The sequence below is a fragment of the Saccostrea cucullata genome, unplaced genomic scaffold (assembly GCF_032062105.1).
Source record: "Saccostrea cucullata isolate Sc308-1 unplaced genomic scaffold, CSIRO_AGI_Scuc_v1 ctg17, whole genome shotgun sequence".
Taxonomy (NCBI): domain Eukaryota; kingdom Metazoa; phylum Mollusca; class Bivalvia; order Ostreida; family Ostreidae; genus Saccostrea; species Saccostrea cuccullata.
In genome coordinates this window covers 394,620-412,399 of record NW_026932411.1, presented here as the reverse complement: position 1 = coordinate 412,399, position 17,780 = coordinate 394,620, and positions in this window count along the sequence as shown.

Here is a 17,780-nt window from a genome sequence, read left to right as displayed (position 1 = left end):
TGTTGAGGGAAGGAGGCATCCTATAATAAACAACTGATTCGATCCGTAGGCAATTTCAATTCCCATTATTCTTTCATTCGTTATCTGAACATCCTTTACAGAAAAGTCACTGTTATTTCGAATCAGAAATGCAGTTCCTCCTCTGGTGATGTTATTTTTGGTTGTTCCCGGTGTTGCTAAGCTTGTAATATTATCTGGCATTGACGTATGTAAACATGATAAACAGTTTTTCGGTAGCCAATGTTCCGATATAAAAACGATATCTGCAAATTTTGTTAAATCAGATAGCTCTGATAGGCAGGTGAAAACGCCATGAACATTCCAGCAAGACAGGATCATGAGGATTATTATGAAAAGTGTCACTGTCATTATGGATCGTCTGTGTTTTCAGGGTCAGCTTCAGTGTTTCTCTCATTGCGAATTATCCATTCTCTGGCAGAAATAGTTTCTGGCCAGAAGTCTGGGTCCTGTGTTTTTTCGTAGTCATCTTCATCAATGCTTGCACGAATTACAAATGTGGGAAATCTTCTTTCTGAATGATGTGCTAGAAGAAATATGCCCGACACTTTAACATCTCTTTCTTCACACCATTCACGAATATCCTTTTTGACCTCCTCGAAGGTTGTTCCTCGTGCTTTTATGTTAGCTAACACAATTCGTTTAGTACGTTGTTTTCTGCGAACGAACGTGTAGCCTGTAAAAATTGATTTTGGTTCCTTATTTTCATATTCATTTGCAGTTGATACCCACTCATTGTCTTTTTTTTCAGATGTGAGGACGCTTGCAAAGGTTTTCCTTTTACTTATATTTTCTTTACTTTTTGCACCATCTACAATGCCCAGATCTACTGAACACCTTAAAATAGGCGAGGAATCTCGTACCCCAACTTTTTCGTTTGTTTCGTCTGTTTCATATGTCGGTGACACTGCAGGAATGTGAATCTCAGCATTTGTAATCACTGTATGATCACTCTTACCACCATTCTGGTTGTAAGGGCGGACTTCATCTTCATCACTCCTGCTTGTAGAAAAGCCTGTTGTTCTTGCATGGTCATGTTCTGGTTTTTCGAGTCGTGTATTCTTTTTATCAAAAGCTCTTGGTTTGGACTGCTTATTTGTATTTGTATTTTGCTGCGATTTTTGAATCTTCTTTAGTTCTTTTAAAATTTCTCCATTCGAGTCATTCGCTTCTTCACAAGATTTCAGTTTTTGCCGTAAATATTTTATTTCAGATTTAAGTTGTGTTGTAAAATCTGCTAGTCTGTTTTTTTCCTCTTCATGTGATGACATTTCCGTTTGAATACGGTTGTTCTCTGCGCGCAGTTGACGAATTTCATTGTTTTTTGATCGGATTTCACAGGCAAACACTGCTTTTAGTTCTGTTAGTGCTTCTCTTATAGGTTGTAGCTCATCCTGCAAGCATCCTTTTATGGTTTGCAGAGTTATCCCATTTAAAGCGTCTTCTTCACACAAGGTCCTGTTTACAATCTGCGACGAGTCTTGTGAAACTGAGTTCTTCATTTTATATTTACTCATAACTTCTCTTTGGAACTCAGCGGACGACACAATGCCTTCTATAAAAGCATAAATATAGTATACATCAGATGCATACTTTTCCGTTATTGACTTCCCGGAACCTCTTTGTCGCCGTTCTGTTAGGAAACCTGCGGGGAATTCTTCGAGTACGGATTTTGCATAATCATACACACTTTGTCTTATTTCATTTAACTGAACTGGATTTTCCACGTACCTTTCCACCATGTTCTCTATAAAAGTCTCCTTATCGTATTGACCAAACTGATCTTTAATTTCCTCAAAAATTTCATTTTCGATCTCTTCTGCATTTTGAGTGCAGTAGACATTATTTTCAATGTTACTGTCACTCTCGCAGTCGTTTTTCTCATCTTTTTTATTACTCATATCCAAGAAAAGCGAAAGACAAACATGTTATCATGAACTTTTGGAAACACCCTGTACTTGTCAGACAGTCTAGCGTGACCTCGTTACTGGACAGAATTCGGTTACACCTGAGTGATTTTATACAGGTTTCATGCAGGTAAACAGAAAATGATCAACCGGAACTGTTGATAACTTCAAAATTAAACACTTTTTTGATAAGCTGCCTTCATAGACATTTAAACAATGAATCAATGTCATAAAATACCTATTTTTCTATGGTTTTCAATATCTGCATACACGTATTCGAAGCATTCAGCAGGTGCATCGGTCACTCGCCCGTTCCACGTCGAGGGGAATTCTATTCATATTACAGAGAAACGTGGACGCTGACAATTCATATGCTAACACTTTAAAAAAATATTTCATTCACAAATAATAAAGCACATGATTTTTCTTACAGTTATACATTTTTCATTCATATATCTTATAGTCTTTAACATATGTCACCGGAAAGCTTTAAATTTGGAGAAAGGTGTGTCCAAACCTCTTATTTGGAAATTATTTATTACCATTCAATTTCTGAAACGCATATTTTTATATTTAATTAAGTAAAATAAAAAATGCTAACAAATAAACTTCAAATTAAACAAGATTTAATAGGGACTTCTATGTTTAGGAAATACATTTAGTAGAATTATTTTTTTAAATCTATATACATTGGCAATTAATTTTGTGCACTACATATTTATACTATAAGAATTGATTTATACTTACTTTATTCTAAGAGTTTTAAAAAAGAGCTTTCAATTATTTTTTTTTTATTTTACACTTCGCTTAGCGAATGAATTCAGCGTTTAAATAAAAAGAATACATGTATAATAAAGAAGCACTTATAAAGTTTTACCTTCTTGAACCTAAATATCGGAAATTTAGACGTCTCACAATTTACATTATGGGTCACAACTTTTTGTCTTTATTTTAAACTATGCATTACTACCAACCAGTCAATATTTAAGTCATAAAACCTGATATAAGAAAATATATTTTATGTTCTGTTTAGATTTTTAATACCCGAGAAATTATATTTTTGTTAGATGATACGGTCTCACGTGCCTTAGCGTTGATGTTTTTTTTTTTAATGATTTTTATAACCATGTTCTAATAAAAGAAAAAAGTATATAAGCTTACTGTCATTAAATTTGTTCAATGGGACCATGTTTATCGTACTGTTGCTCAGTAAAAAGGCACAGTGACCGAAAATTTCCTTTGTTATTATATCATTATCTTAAATATATTTCTCAAAAATATTATAGTCTTATAAAACTCGTGTGATGAGGAAAATATTTTAAGGAACTGTCGGTATTTATCTATTTTTTTTTTACTATAAGGTAAATTTAATCCCATAATCTTAATAATAAAAGCATGAGATTTGCACTTACTGTAAAATTGTTAACAAAGAAAAAAAAACGGACAAGATGTTCGATCGTAAAAACAAACGACTTCTTAACTTTTACGTTTTAAACTTTAATTAGCAAGAATTAAAAATATCTCATTTCCTTGCAAACGAAGATTGTTGGGCATTGTGTTGATCAAATGTAGTTGTTTTATTTGTCCTTTCCATTTTGTATCTATGTTGATATTGTTTTTACTTTGATGGTTTTCACAGAAAAATGTAAGTTCTATCCATTTGTTGGCGACTTTCATGTCAGTGATTGTTCTGTCACTTGTATTAAACAAGTAATTTTCCTTCTTCGAAAAAGTCATGCTATTTTCTATAAAATTTTGGCCAATGGGTTTGAAAGATTGCTCGTGTAAATTGAGTTCTTTGCGTGAGACTTTACTCCATCATGAAGTGTAAATTTGCAGTTACGGAATAATTAGACCAGTAAGCACTCTGTTTCAATTTTCATTTTTGTCGTTTGTCTCCTAGAAGTTTGGGTGTAAAATAAATACTATATAATGTATTATTAATTCTAATTTATATCTAACTTGGACCAATCCTTATTTAAGAAAACCTCTCAAGGTTTTGCTAGTAATAATTATTGTCATTATGCTAAACATACACTTATCTTCTTATTTTGGTTATTTGGATATTTTACTTTAAAAAGACGTCAATGGTAATCTAACAACCAAGCTCTATGATAAACGTGATGACTTAAACTTTTCAATCGTAAACATCCCTCACAGCGATAAACCTTCATAACCCGCACACGGGGTTTATATCTCTCAATTGATTCGATACTCAAGAGCCTGCTCTACGCATGTACAATTTCTAAAACGAGGTAAATTATTAACAAACAAGTTGATGAAACAAGAATATCAGCAGTCTCGTTCAAAGTCATCATTTCATAAATTCTATGGTTGATACAATGGCCTTGTCAGTAAATACAATTTATCATTGAGTCAAATGCTTACTGAAATTTTTCATACTAATTGTTATTCCATTATTTACACACTGAATTGACGAGGAGTTTTTCCGTTATTGCCGATCATGACAAGGAGCACACGGCAGGTGTGACCGGTGGGCAGGGGATGCTCACTCCTCCATGGCACCTGATCCCACCTCTGAGGAGGTAGGAGGTCCGTGTTTACTCTGTTCCTATTTTGTATTGTTTTATGGACTTTTGAACTCGAATACTGTTCGTCATCTCCATATATTTAATTTCTTACCATATCAAAATCTCACAATTCAAAAAAATACTTAAAGCGGCAATACGGCTGCAAATCGTGTGCTTTTTCATTCAAATTTACCCAATATATCTGAAACCGGGTGGAAATAAGCAACAAAAACAATCCAACTGGTTTATAATACTCGTGGGTTTATTGTGATGGTGTCATTGCCCATTACAGTAGATGATAAAGATGACATAGATGACCCTCTAACATGTATTAAAATTATAAATACAAAGAACAATAACTCTGCATGCAAATTTTCACGAGCAAAGCAGTTATGGTATAAAATAAAACCAAAATTTCCAATATTAACTATTATCCTTTCATACAACAATACTTGTCATAAACTCATTATAAATAAACTTACTAGAATATTCATAGTTTCTGATGAACACAAATTAAATAAATTTAAAATAACAGATAACTTCATGCAAAACTCTCAAATTACATGAATCAAACAAATAAAGAAAAATGATTTTAAATTCTTTCAAAAATATCTTGTAATTATCAATATTTAAAATTAACGCTTAATTCATTTTTATACCAACACACAATTAACCTTACCTCCCATGAGGTGCAAAGGTCAGGTGAAAACAAAACTCAGCTGTCTAGCTGACTGAATAATATGGTACGTGTTCTAAATGCAAAAAGAAATGATATATTGTTCAATGTAGGGAATTGTTTAGAAAAAATGAATACTTTAGGAATTTGTTTACTTCAAAACTTTATAACTTAAAAGCACTCATTTTCTCCATTCTAATTTTAACAAATTATTTAGAAATAAAATAAACTCTATTTAATACTATTATATTTACATAACTTATTTACAGCTTTCATACAAATCTCACAAAACATTCACTCCCTCATACTGCCTAACATTCAAACATCCACACAAAGTAGATAAAGTGGGGAAAATAAAGAAATTATGAAAACCTAAATTAAACACTAACCTGGTAATGGAATATTGACTCAGCCCAGAAATAATTCAATCGGAGAATATCAAAACTGCACAAACAAAACCTCTAAAATTGATTCAGAAAACACTCACACCCATCTGAGTACTTGGGCATGAAAAACAAGAAAACAATTCCCTCCTAAAATCACCTGACCAATCCAAAATGATCACTTTCTAACCAGATCTACAAATAGCTACAAATCTACAGGTAAACCCAAAAGAAAGATAACTAAATATCTTACCTGTAAGACTTCATAAATAATAAAATAACAAAACACATACTTTAATTTATAGTTTGAATGTAATAAATCTTTATTTACATATTTCAATTTAAACTCTGAAAATGATAATTAAATCAAAGAAAACTCCTGAAAAATAAAATTTATTAAAAACATGTAAAATTTCACTCTTTTAATCATTCAGGAATAAGGTAAAAAGTTGAAGTAAGCATTTCGAGAAAAATAAATATTCTCTCCCCATGCAAAATTAACGCAATTAGAATCTGCCAGAAAATCAAGGGTCGTAAAACTTAGATCTGTTTAATGCAATATTAGGTAAAAGCAATTCTCAGAATCAAAATATCTTAACTCTCCGGTAAATTAATAATAGTTAACATTTTAGTCTGCATTCGAATTAAACATGATTAAGTACAAATGTTGACGTTTTGTGTATTGGGGTGCAGGAAAGGAAAATCCACCAAATCATACGTCATCGCGGAAAATGTCAAAAAAATATCTTTTTGCTGTTCCAACACAATTTGCACTTCAAATGGCAATCATTTTTATATGTCATAAGTGCATTTTTATGTTGAGTTTACTTTAATTTGTTTCTTTGAAAGCCATGGAGATACGAGAAATGATAGCATGTTTCAACAATCCTGTAGGGTAGAACCGTCGCGAGCCTCACGTGAATGTCGCAGAGATCCCGCTTCTTTTAAATCCAATGATTATATTAATCTCCCAACTAAATTTTTGTCAGGAAAATTGCTTTTTAATTTCAAGCCCTTTTTTGGTTTTGTTTTTGTCACTTTGTCAATGTAGCAGGCATACCGGGCTTCCCTCTCTTACCATGCTGTTTTGTTTATGAAAACTATACGCATGCGTGCTAAGCATGGAATGTGGAACCTCGAACACGTTGCGATGTATATATTTATGTGCCATAGATAATTATTAATTTTAATGAAATAATCAGAATTATTTACATATGAAATTTGTAATTTTCTGAATGTGTATTAATTTATGAGTATGAAAAAATTTCCAAATCCTATAGGAAAATTTTAACAAGTCTGTTTTTGAAGAGATGTCACTTTAAATTATGCATTGAATGTTCGCATTGCTAAATATATTTCTTTATTTCTACTTGATTTAATTCTCACATCACTAAGAATATGCTCTTATTGTGCATTGAGGGCTTGTAATCTGATTTGCTCTTTTTCAACTACAGTCCTACTCGATACATCAATACTGGGTTCAGTCATTCAATCTTTCCTCCATTCTGAGATGTGATAATTAAAACATCAGTTTAAACATATCTACATTAAGCAATGAGTTTTTTTAAAAATGCGCTATGAAGATACAAGGGCAATCATTGTAAAATGTCCGAAATATTGGCGTCAATTATGAATTCTGTCGAAGATTATGCAATACCTTTGGCTAAATATGAAATGGAAGATCTGAACACTTTGTTAGAATAAATTTAGTCTTAAAAAATAATAATGGATTGTATAAAAAAAAAAATTCAAAGGACAATATATACGCCAACTATGTATCCTTCCGTTTTCACGAAATCGTTGGTGATGAAAGATTTGAAAGGCTACTTCATCATTATGTTTTAGCTCCAATAGAAAATAAAAGGTTTTTAACAATATCGTCTTTGTTTGCGAGGCTCATTATTATAACTGTGATTCAGAAGAAAAACGTGGGTTTGATCAACGACTCGAAATCCAATTTATATTCGCATGAACTGAATAAAATTGAAATTCTTTACATTGACATTATATTACATAAAACGTTTTACTGTCCAGTCGACCAAACTGAGTTTGATTTACTCAACAAGTACTGCCACTAGACCATAAACTGTAAATAGACATAGGTAAAAATTCCAAATCAATGTAACTTTTGAAATAATTTTGAGAAAATGACAAAGTTTTTAACATATGTTTACATGGAATATTATATAGACCTGCAAATTTTTCATGACGAATGTGTTATAAATGACAAGCTATTCAAAATTAAACTTTGACTTAAGTCTGTTCTCAGTTTATGGCTTCCAGGCCTGGATTCCTTTGCGTCATATAAAAATTTTACAAACAGAACTGTATATAACTGTCGTTACTCCGAATAAAACTAATAACAAGCTTACTGTAAAAAAGAAAAAACCAGTTCGGAGGAATTCTGACTGAATTATTAATGAAATATAATATATAAAAAAGCAAATAAACATGGAATATGATATAAAGATTTGATTGCTCCTTTATCCCTCTTGGAACATTTAATACACTGTATTGCCATGATTTGTGCACAATAATGTAGTAAAATAACAAAAAAGAAAAAGTGTATAACCTAACTGTCATTAAATTTGTTCAATGGGGCCATGTTTATCGTACCGCTGCTCAATAAAAAGGCACACTGACCGACAATTTCCTTTGTCATTATATCATTATCTTAAATATATTTCTCAAAAATATTATAGTCTTATAAAACTCGTGTTATAAGGAATATACCTCCTCATGCCCCTGAAAAATACAACGGTATTAAAATTTTTACTGTAAAGTAAAATTAACCCAATAATTTTAATGATAAAAGTTCATGTCTGAGATTTGCATTTACTGAAAAAAGGTTTACAAAAAACGGACAAGATGTTCGATCTTAAAAACAAACGACCTAATTCTTAATTTTACGTTTTAAAAATCTATTTAGCAAGAATTAAAAATATCTCATTTCCTTGCAAAGGAAGATTGTTGGGCATTGTGTTGATCAAATTTAGTTGTTTTATTTGTCCTTTCCATTTTGAAGCAATGTTTTTGTTGTTTTTACTTTGATAGTTTTCACAGAAAAATGTAAGTTTTATCCATTTGTTGGCAACTTTCATGTCAATGATGGTCCTGTCACTTGTATTAAACAAGTAATTTTCCTTCTTTGAAAAAGTCTTACTTATTTTCTAAATAATTTTGGCCATGGGTTCTGAAAAATAGCCATCGCCATGATCACAATAATGTAGTAAAGTAACAAAAAAGAAAAAGTGCATAACCTGTCATTAAATTTGTTCAATGTACTTGTTTATCGTGCAGTTACAATAAAAAATAGCCTTTGTCATTATATCATTATCTTAAATATATTTCTCAAAAATATTATAGTCTTATAAAACTCGTGTTATAAGGAATATCCCTTCAGGAACTACCAGTATTTATTTTTTTTTTACTGTAAAGTGAAATTAACCCCATAATTTTAATGATAAAAGTTCATAATTTGCATTTACTGAAAAAAGGTTAAAAAAACGGACTTATTTTAAAAAAAAACGACTCAATGCTATGCTAAAAGTAATATAATTTATTGTCATTATGCTAAACATACACTTATTTTCTTCTGTATGTAACGCTTTCGTTTCCACATCCATAAAATATTTAAATTTTGCAATGAAATTTAGCATAGCAAATCCCTATGGACTAAAGAAGAAACCTATTGATTTTGAGGTCAAAAGGTCAAAGGTCAAGGTCATAAATAAGCAAATTTTGTCTGTTGTAACATTTTCGTTTCCACACGATATCTCTAGAACCATTTGAGCTATTGCAATGAAATTTTACATAACAACTGTGTATAAAGTGCTATCGATTTTGAGGTCAAAAGGTCAAAGTTCAAGGTAAATTTACACATTCTGTCTGTGTGTAACACTATCATTTCCGGGCGATATTTCAAGAAGATTTTGAGCTTATTCAATGTAATTTTATACCAAAAACTTTCTCTCCCTCTCTCAAAGTAGATGTTTGTTTTATTAGTATTTAAGTATTACATGTCGCTTTTTTTAGCACAGGGGCATGAGGAGAGTTATTGCGTATAAAACATCAATGGCGGAGATGTTTTATTACATAAAAACTGTTAATAAAGGCTAAATAAATCAAACACCATGGATTGTGTAAAATTTTGACAATACCACATGAATATATATACGTATTTTATTCTGCATATACTTGACTTCAAGTAAAGCGATATCCCTATTAAATTATGTTTTCGCTTGCAATGTGAGAGGTCCAATATTTCGCTCTTAATTTTTATTTTTTGAAATACTTTTTTTTTTATTTAATGTATTCATCAGAAAATGAAAAATTTACGATTTGGCTTGTATCCAAATTTGATGCATAAAATCATCATTACAGTGTGATAAATATTCCATATAAAAAGAATGCAATACATAATAAAGATCTGAGCTAAAATCTTTATATCCATAATGGTATATTTTATTTGCTTCAAATTTTTTACATTTAAAATTCTACAAATTCAGTGAGAATCCTCCCTCCCCCCCCCCCCCCCCCCCCAACTATGTTTACTTTTTCCTAATTTTTTTTAAAATCTATTTAGCAAGAATTAAAAATATCTCATTTCCTTGCAAAGGAAGATTGTTTGGCATTGTGTTGATCAAATTTAGTTGTTTTATTTGTCCTTTCCAATTTGAAGCAATCTTTTTGTTGTTTTTACTTTGATAGTTTTCACAGAAAAATGTAAGTTTTATCCATTTGTTGGAAACTTTCACATCAATGATTGTCCTGTCACTTGTATTAAACAAGTAATTTTCCTTCTTTGAAAAAGTCTTACTTATTTTCTAAATAATTTTGGCCAGTGGGTTTGAAAGATTGCGCGTGAAATTTGAGTTTTCAAGACAATCTGACTTTAAAACACCATGACTTGTAAACTTGCAGTTACAGAAAAAATAGCTCAGTAAGTACTCAATTGCCATTTTCATATATTTGTCTCCCAGAAGGAGGAGTAAATAAATACCATACACTGTATTATAAATTCTAATTTATGACTAGCTTGGTTAAATCCTTATTTTAAAAAAAAACGCTCAATGCTATGCTAGTAATGATAATTTATTGTCATTATGCTAAACATACACTTATTTTCTTACTGTATCAAATTTCCCACAATCCAAAAAATATTTAAATTGAATGTTCGCATTGTTAAATATAATTTTTTGATTGTACTTTTCTCAATTCTCACCATACTTAGGACATGTACATGCCCTATGCATGTGCATTGGGTTATTGTAATTTTGTGGACTTGTTTTTTTTTCATCTTTCAACTACAGTGCCCTAGACACGTCAATACTGGTTCATTCATTCAATTCATTCAACCTTTCCTCCATTAAGAGATGTGATAAACAAAATTAACTACCAGTTACAACATATCTATATCAATGAGAATTTTAAAACTGTGATATGAAAGACATTTTTTTCATAGATCTTTAAGATATCTCTATTAAATTATGGATTCAGCATTGAGAAGCCAATATTAGCTCTTAATCATTTTATGTATTTTGTCAAAGAAAATGAAAAAAAATTATATCCAAATTTGATGCTTTACAGTTAAATGTTTGCCGTAAATGAATGCATCATATGAATATCTTATAAAATATGTAAAAGCCGTATAGATGTTTAAAAATTTTTGATAAAAAATATCTATGAAAATAAAGTACATTATTTGTAAATATTTTTTTTAAAACTGTGATTAAAATCTTCGCAAAACCAGTCACATCTGGGGAGAACATGTTAGTTAATCATATCTATAAAAGAAATTGATATGAAATTGCCGAATGTTAGAGAAATTATTGTATTTTTTAAAATTTTGGTCAATCCCGATCAAAATTAAACCGACCCCAACAAGATTTGTACAATGATTGGAAATAAATAATATTTCCCAAGAATACTGGTTTGATTAGGTGTAATAAGAGTTAAAAAATAATTGAACCTGACAATCAAATAGATTTCTTAATTGTAAATATATGAAGGAGGCAATAAAGTAGTATTTTATTCATTTTGTGTTAATTTTGATCTTGATCAGTTTAATTTTGACATGGAACGGTCTGATATTAAAAAAAATAATTTGTCTAAAATTTCGCAATTTCATTTTAAATTCTTTTAAAAATATGATTGACAGACATATTCTCCTTAGTTGAGACTAGTTTTGTGGTGTTTTTAACCAAAGGTTTAAATAAATATTTACAAATAATGTGTTTAATTATAATTAATAATTTTTTTATAAAAAAAAATAAAAAATCTATCCAGCCATTCTTTACATATTTTATTAATCAGATATTCATATAATGCCTTCATTTACAGTAAACTTTTAACTCGAAAGCATCTTATTTGGATACAAATAATTTTTTTTTTTCATTTTCTTTGAAAAAATACAAAAAAATCATATAAAATAATAAAGAGCTAATAGTCATTGCCGAGACCATTTTTTTTTAAATCTCATTTAAGAGATCTTTAAAAAGAAAAGTGGGTGTGGCATTCCTCCTTAAAGGCAATTATTGTAAAATGTCAGACATATCGGTGTCTATTATGAATTCTGTCGAAGACTATATGTCATACGTTTGGCTAAATATGAAAAGGAAGATCTGAACACTTTGTAAGAATGAATCAAGTCTTAAAAAACATTAATGGATTGCATGAAAAAATTCAAAAGGCAATATATATGCAGAAAATGTATCCTTCCTTTTTCGCTTTATCTTCGTTGATGAAAGAGTTCGAAAGAGTACGTCAATATAATGTTTTTGGCTTTAGTCAAAAAAGGTTTTTAACGATATCGTCTTTGTTTGCAAGGCTCATTATAAAGATCTTGCTTTTGATCTACATTTGGAAATCCAACTAAAGTAACAATTTTAAATATAACTTTTGAAATAATCTTGAAAAGATCTTGCTTTTGATCTACATTTGGAAATCCAACTAAATTAACAATTTTAAATCAATATAACTTTTGAAATAATTTCGATAACATAACGAACTTTTTACCACATGTTTAAATTGGAATAATATATAGACCTGCAAATTTTTGATAACATCTTTGTTATAAATGACAAGCTATTCAAAAACAAAATGCTGAATAAAGTTCGTTTTCAGTTTTCAGTTTATGGTTTCCAGACCTGGCTTCCTTAACTTCATATACAAATCTTATAAACAGATCTGGTTCTAGCAAATACTCTTACCAAGCCTCTACTAACTGTCTTTACTCTAAATAAAACAAATAATTACTGTAAAGGACAAACATATAGTAAGTAAGGCTTCTTCTGACATTTGTATCCAAAGTGCATTAGCTATTCTGTCGTACACATATGTATTTAGATGAAATAATTAAAAATAACGAACAGTATTCAAGCTGAAAAGTCCATTACACATAACAAACTTGAAGCAGAAGATTCACTGTCTTAAAAATTATCAGAGGTGCAATGGGATCAGGTGCCGAGAAGGATTTTAAAGATCATATTGTTTTCCTTTTCATTACTATACACTTTGAATAGAAATGGTAAACTTAGTTTTAACCTAGCAAAATTACATTTCTGACGAAATAGCAGCGAACATGTATGAAAATATCTCCTTTCTGCTTCTTAAAAATATTTACTGAACATTGATTTTAGTTATACTTTTTTAGAATCAAAAATTGAATGATTTTTTAAATAGTTTAATTAATGACTATGATTACTATGGACTAAAATTTTCAAATATATTTTTAAAAAAAAAATGATTTTCTACCTAAACTTCAACTTTTCTGGCTTTTAAAAGCTTCATATCTATGACCAGGATTTGAGCAACAACAACAACAAATCAATCAAAAGTGTTTTCTCTCTCGTATTAAACGATCAATTTTTTAAATTAAATTTTAAATTACATTTTGATAAGCCTATTTCACCACAACTATCATTTGTACAATTAAGAATTTAAATATTCAAAATATCTATTTTTTCCTAAAAATTTGAATAAAAATTGGGGAACTTCGGATTTACACATATTAACTTTAATTCAAATTTTAATCTAAATTTAATAGTCTCATATGATAATCCTTATATGTGGTGAGATCTTTTAATAGATAGAGAAAAGATGAAAAAGTGTGAAATAGAAGTGTCGTTCCCCAAAGATGCCCATGTTTCTCATTATGGGTTTTTTTGTCCCTACTCTGTACAGGTCTTTTATTTGTTTTATGGTAATGACTCTAAAATGGATATAGAAAAAGTCTTATGTCTATTTATCATTTTACTGCATTAGTGTCTATTTATCATTTTACTGAATTAGTGTGCGCAATCAGAACACTCCTAACGTTTACGTTGCTGCTCCTTCCAGGTTGTTTAATGACTGATTCAATGATTAATACGTGTATGCACGATAATCTTATTATTAAGATTGATTTATTGTCAATTCGGCATTATTTCAGCTGACTGCACTATTAAAAAAATAGATTAAATACTCATTGCATATTCTTTGACTTAAGAAGAATAATCAAGAAAAGGTGTACTTTGTCTGCTTACAACCATCGATCATGGAATGATTGGTGATAAGAAGCGTACATGCACTACATATGAACTTTTTATTTTCTTATTAAACTCTGATTGAGTTTGTTGATTGTTTCTAGATATTATTTTACTTTTACCAATGTCTGTAAAATCATTACAAGGCCAGAAAACTCGTGGGTTATACCTTTAAAACAATATCGCATGATGCATGACTTCTGTTTTTTGTCTTTTCGTTCTATATTTATTATTTCCCGATAATGACAAGTATCACATGGCGGGTGTGAAATGTCGGCAAGGAATGCACATCCTCCATGGCACCATCTATTTTTAGGTCTTTGTTTGCTCAGCTCCAAAGTCGTATTGTTTAAGGGACTTTGGAGCTTGAAAACTGTTTGTTATCTCCTTATATTTGCATATCCACTGCTTTCTGCCATTATGAACATGCAGTCATCAATTGCATTCATAGGACTATAGATGCAACTGCTTCTGCAATTGCTATTCACACTCATGTAGTACAAGCTCAACTACACTTATATCATGTGCTGAGAAGTATATATATGAAATATTTTGCAAAAGGAATAAATATAAGTTTTTAATAACATTCTTTGGAAAATAAGAAATTCAGAATAATTTAAAATTGCTGATTTACATCTTTAAAAAAATTATTTTAGTCAATGTTTTTAATTGTATAATAAAACTTTTTAAAAATTGAAGAGAACTGCCATATTTTTTTTTTTATCTTATCATATTTTTGCATATTTCTACAAAGAACGATAACTCTTCACGCATGGGCGTTTTAACATTTAAAAAAGCAACATTTCTTTAACAGTATATCTATTTCAAGAAGGATTTCCGCTCCAAAATAAATATAAGCACTAAAAAAAAAAATCATATATAAAGCATTCTGGAGTTATAATCTGTATTACAGCTTTGCCTTTTTTCATCTGTAGTGTTAAATTATTGATTTTTGTCATAGGGTTTCAATAACGTTGATCGATGACGTCACAACTACATGAAAACAAAATTTAAGAGAATGTGACGACGGCGTAGCTTGTATCCAGATAACTATGTTTAAAAGGCAAATACTTTATAAATTGTTTGTGATTTATAAGAAAAAAGGTACAATGATCAGGTATACTGATTTTATAGCTGTGAGTTTTTATTTACTGAAGACAACAAGCCGCAACCTTATGTAAGCCAGGATTTCCTCTGATATTCTTGACAACATCAAAGAATGCAAATATTAAACAACGATTATTCAATGAACATGGCATTATGAATAGCAAAGCATATTTTCCATATGGAATATGCCAGCAGAGCAATTGCTATTCATAACGCCATGTTCACTGAATAACGTTGTTTATTTCTTAAATATATTCCATTGTAGTAGTCATACCGTGAAAATATGTGTCTAATGAATAAAGCAAGTGATACAGAATAAAGTTATTTTTCCTTGCCATTTTGTAACTGTGGTAATGTTGTTTTACTTTGATACTGTGAAATCACAAATTTTCGTGAGGGTTTAATTTCCAATGTTTTCGAGGTACGAAGAGACCCACAAATTTATGTCCACCACGAAATGTAAAATGTTACAAAGATAACTACTACAAAGTTCTCCATCCACGAAATCAAATCCCCATGAGCCAAGATTTTTTTCTTCAAACCACGAAAATTTGACCCCACGAAAATATGTGATTTTACAGTAGTTTACACAGGTACAAGAAGCTGTTATGTTGGCTCTTCCATTAACTGAAGCTTACACGAAGGATACTACTTATAATGTTTATGATATGAATCACATTTGTAGTCAAAGCAGAGAGTTAAAAATGTAAATATAAGCAATGAATCATTTTTTTAAGGATTTATCATATAAATCACAAATTTTCATAAGCGCTAACGCGCGTCAAGTTTACACACACCGCTGCAGAGAGTTAAAAAAATAATGATTCTTGTAAATATAAACAAATTGTGTATTTCGAGACTTTTTTAAAAAATTGTTCAAGGATTTGATGTGTCTTTACAGCACTTTTGTATTTCACTACTGATTCAGGTACTGTAACTTAGAATTATATTCACGTAGCTACAAAGAAAGTGATTAAACTGAGAAGAATGTTACGTGTTTTCATGACCAAAATAGAAATTACAAACTTTTTATAAAGCAATATCCATAAATTATTCCCAATTTTCCAATCAAGAAATGTTTTTAACAAAACGAATAAAAAGAAAATCCCAAAACAAGTGCATTTCATTTAAATATTTCAATCAACAGTGTATAAATAATTCTCGTCATCGTTGTTTTTATCAAGAAACAGACAGTTATTACTCGGCACTTGACAGCTGATTTGTGTGATTGTTAATTTATCATCTAATCACGGTTCACTTAACAATGTAAAGAAATATATGTTTAATAAAAAAACCCTATTATGCTTCCTGATAATTAGCAATCTAAATAATATTTTCTTCCTCTTTGTTGATTTAATTCCTTTGGGGTTTTTAGGATTTGGTAAGTAGAAATGCAAAAATTAGAACTACTTGAGTGTGGTGATGTGTATCATATAGTTTTAAGAGGACTGGGTGGTTGCGGAAATGATCAAATTTCCAAATGATCTGATGAGAATTAAAAGCTTAAGATATAAAATTTAAAAGATTAAGTTAATTATATCTGACCCAAAGCCTCCTTTTTTTCATGGATACATGTTATAATAAATCAAAATATGTTCAGCAGCTTTCTGCATATGTTATTATGCATTGATAATGTTAATTTTTTTGACTTGAACAAAGTAAATAGAAGTTTTGATTAGATTTGTGTGATTCAATTTTAGACTAGCTGTACTTACTTATGCAACAACAAACCTTCATCACCTGCATATGGAATTTCGTTCTCTCAGTTGATTCAATACACAAGAGCATGCGCTACGTATGAACATTTTCTAAAAAGAAGTAAATTATTGACAAACACCTTGATGAAACAAGAATATCAGCAGTCTCGTTTAAAGTCATCATTTCGGAGGTTCTATGGTCATTGCACGACAATGACCTTGTCAGCAAATACAATATATCATAGAGTATAATGCTCACTGATGTTTTTCATACCAATTGTTAGTTTATTATTTATACACTTAATTGACGACGGCTTTTTCTGTTATTTCTCGATCATGACAAGAAGAACACGGCGGGTGTAACCATTCGTAAGGAGATACTCATTCCTCAATGGTACCTGGTACCACCTCTGATGTTTTGGAGGTCCGTGTGTTTGCTCTGCTCCTATTTTGTATTGTTTTATGGACTTTTGAGCTAGAATACTGTTTGCTATCTCCATATATTTCATTGGTAATCAGGGCCAATAAGCAGTGACAGGATTTTATGGTCCGACCGCTAATCATAGCTTGAATGACATATTTCATGCACAAGCCGAATAATCAGTGACTGTCACTTTTAATAATGGGCGGTTGGCCCTACTTTGTTTGCGTTTTAAGATTTCCAATTGACCCGTTGCGGTAAGCGAGAATCAAATACAATTAATCCACGCTACTGTTACCAGTTAGATAAGTGGAACATGTTCATTTTTAAATAGTCAGCAGATTATAAATTTTTACTTACAGTTTTGCAAGATTGGTTGATTGACACTAATATGGAGACGTCACCGTATGCCGGTGAAGGGCTTTACATTTTGACCTTTACTCGGCACTAAATTTTTCAGCAGTGCATAGCCTGACGTTACCGTATGCTAGGTTTTGAAGGGCTTTAAATTTTGA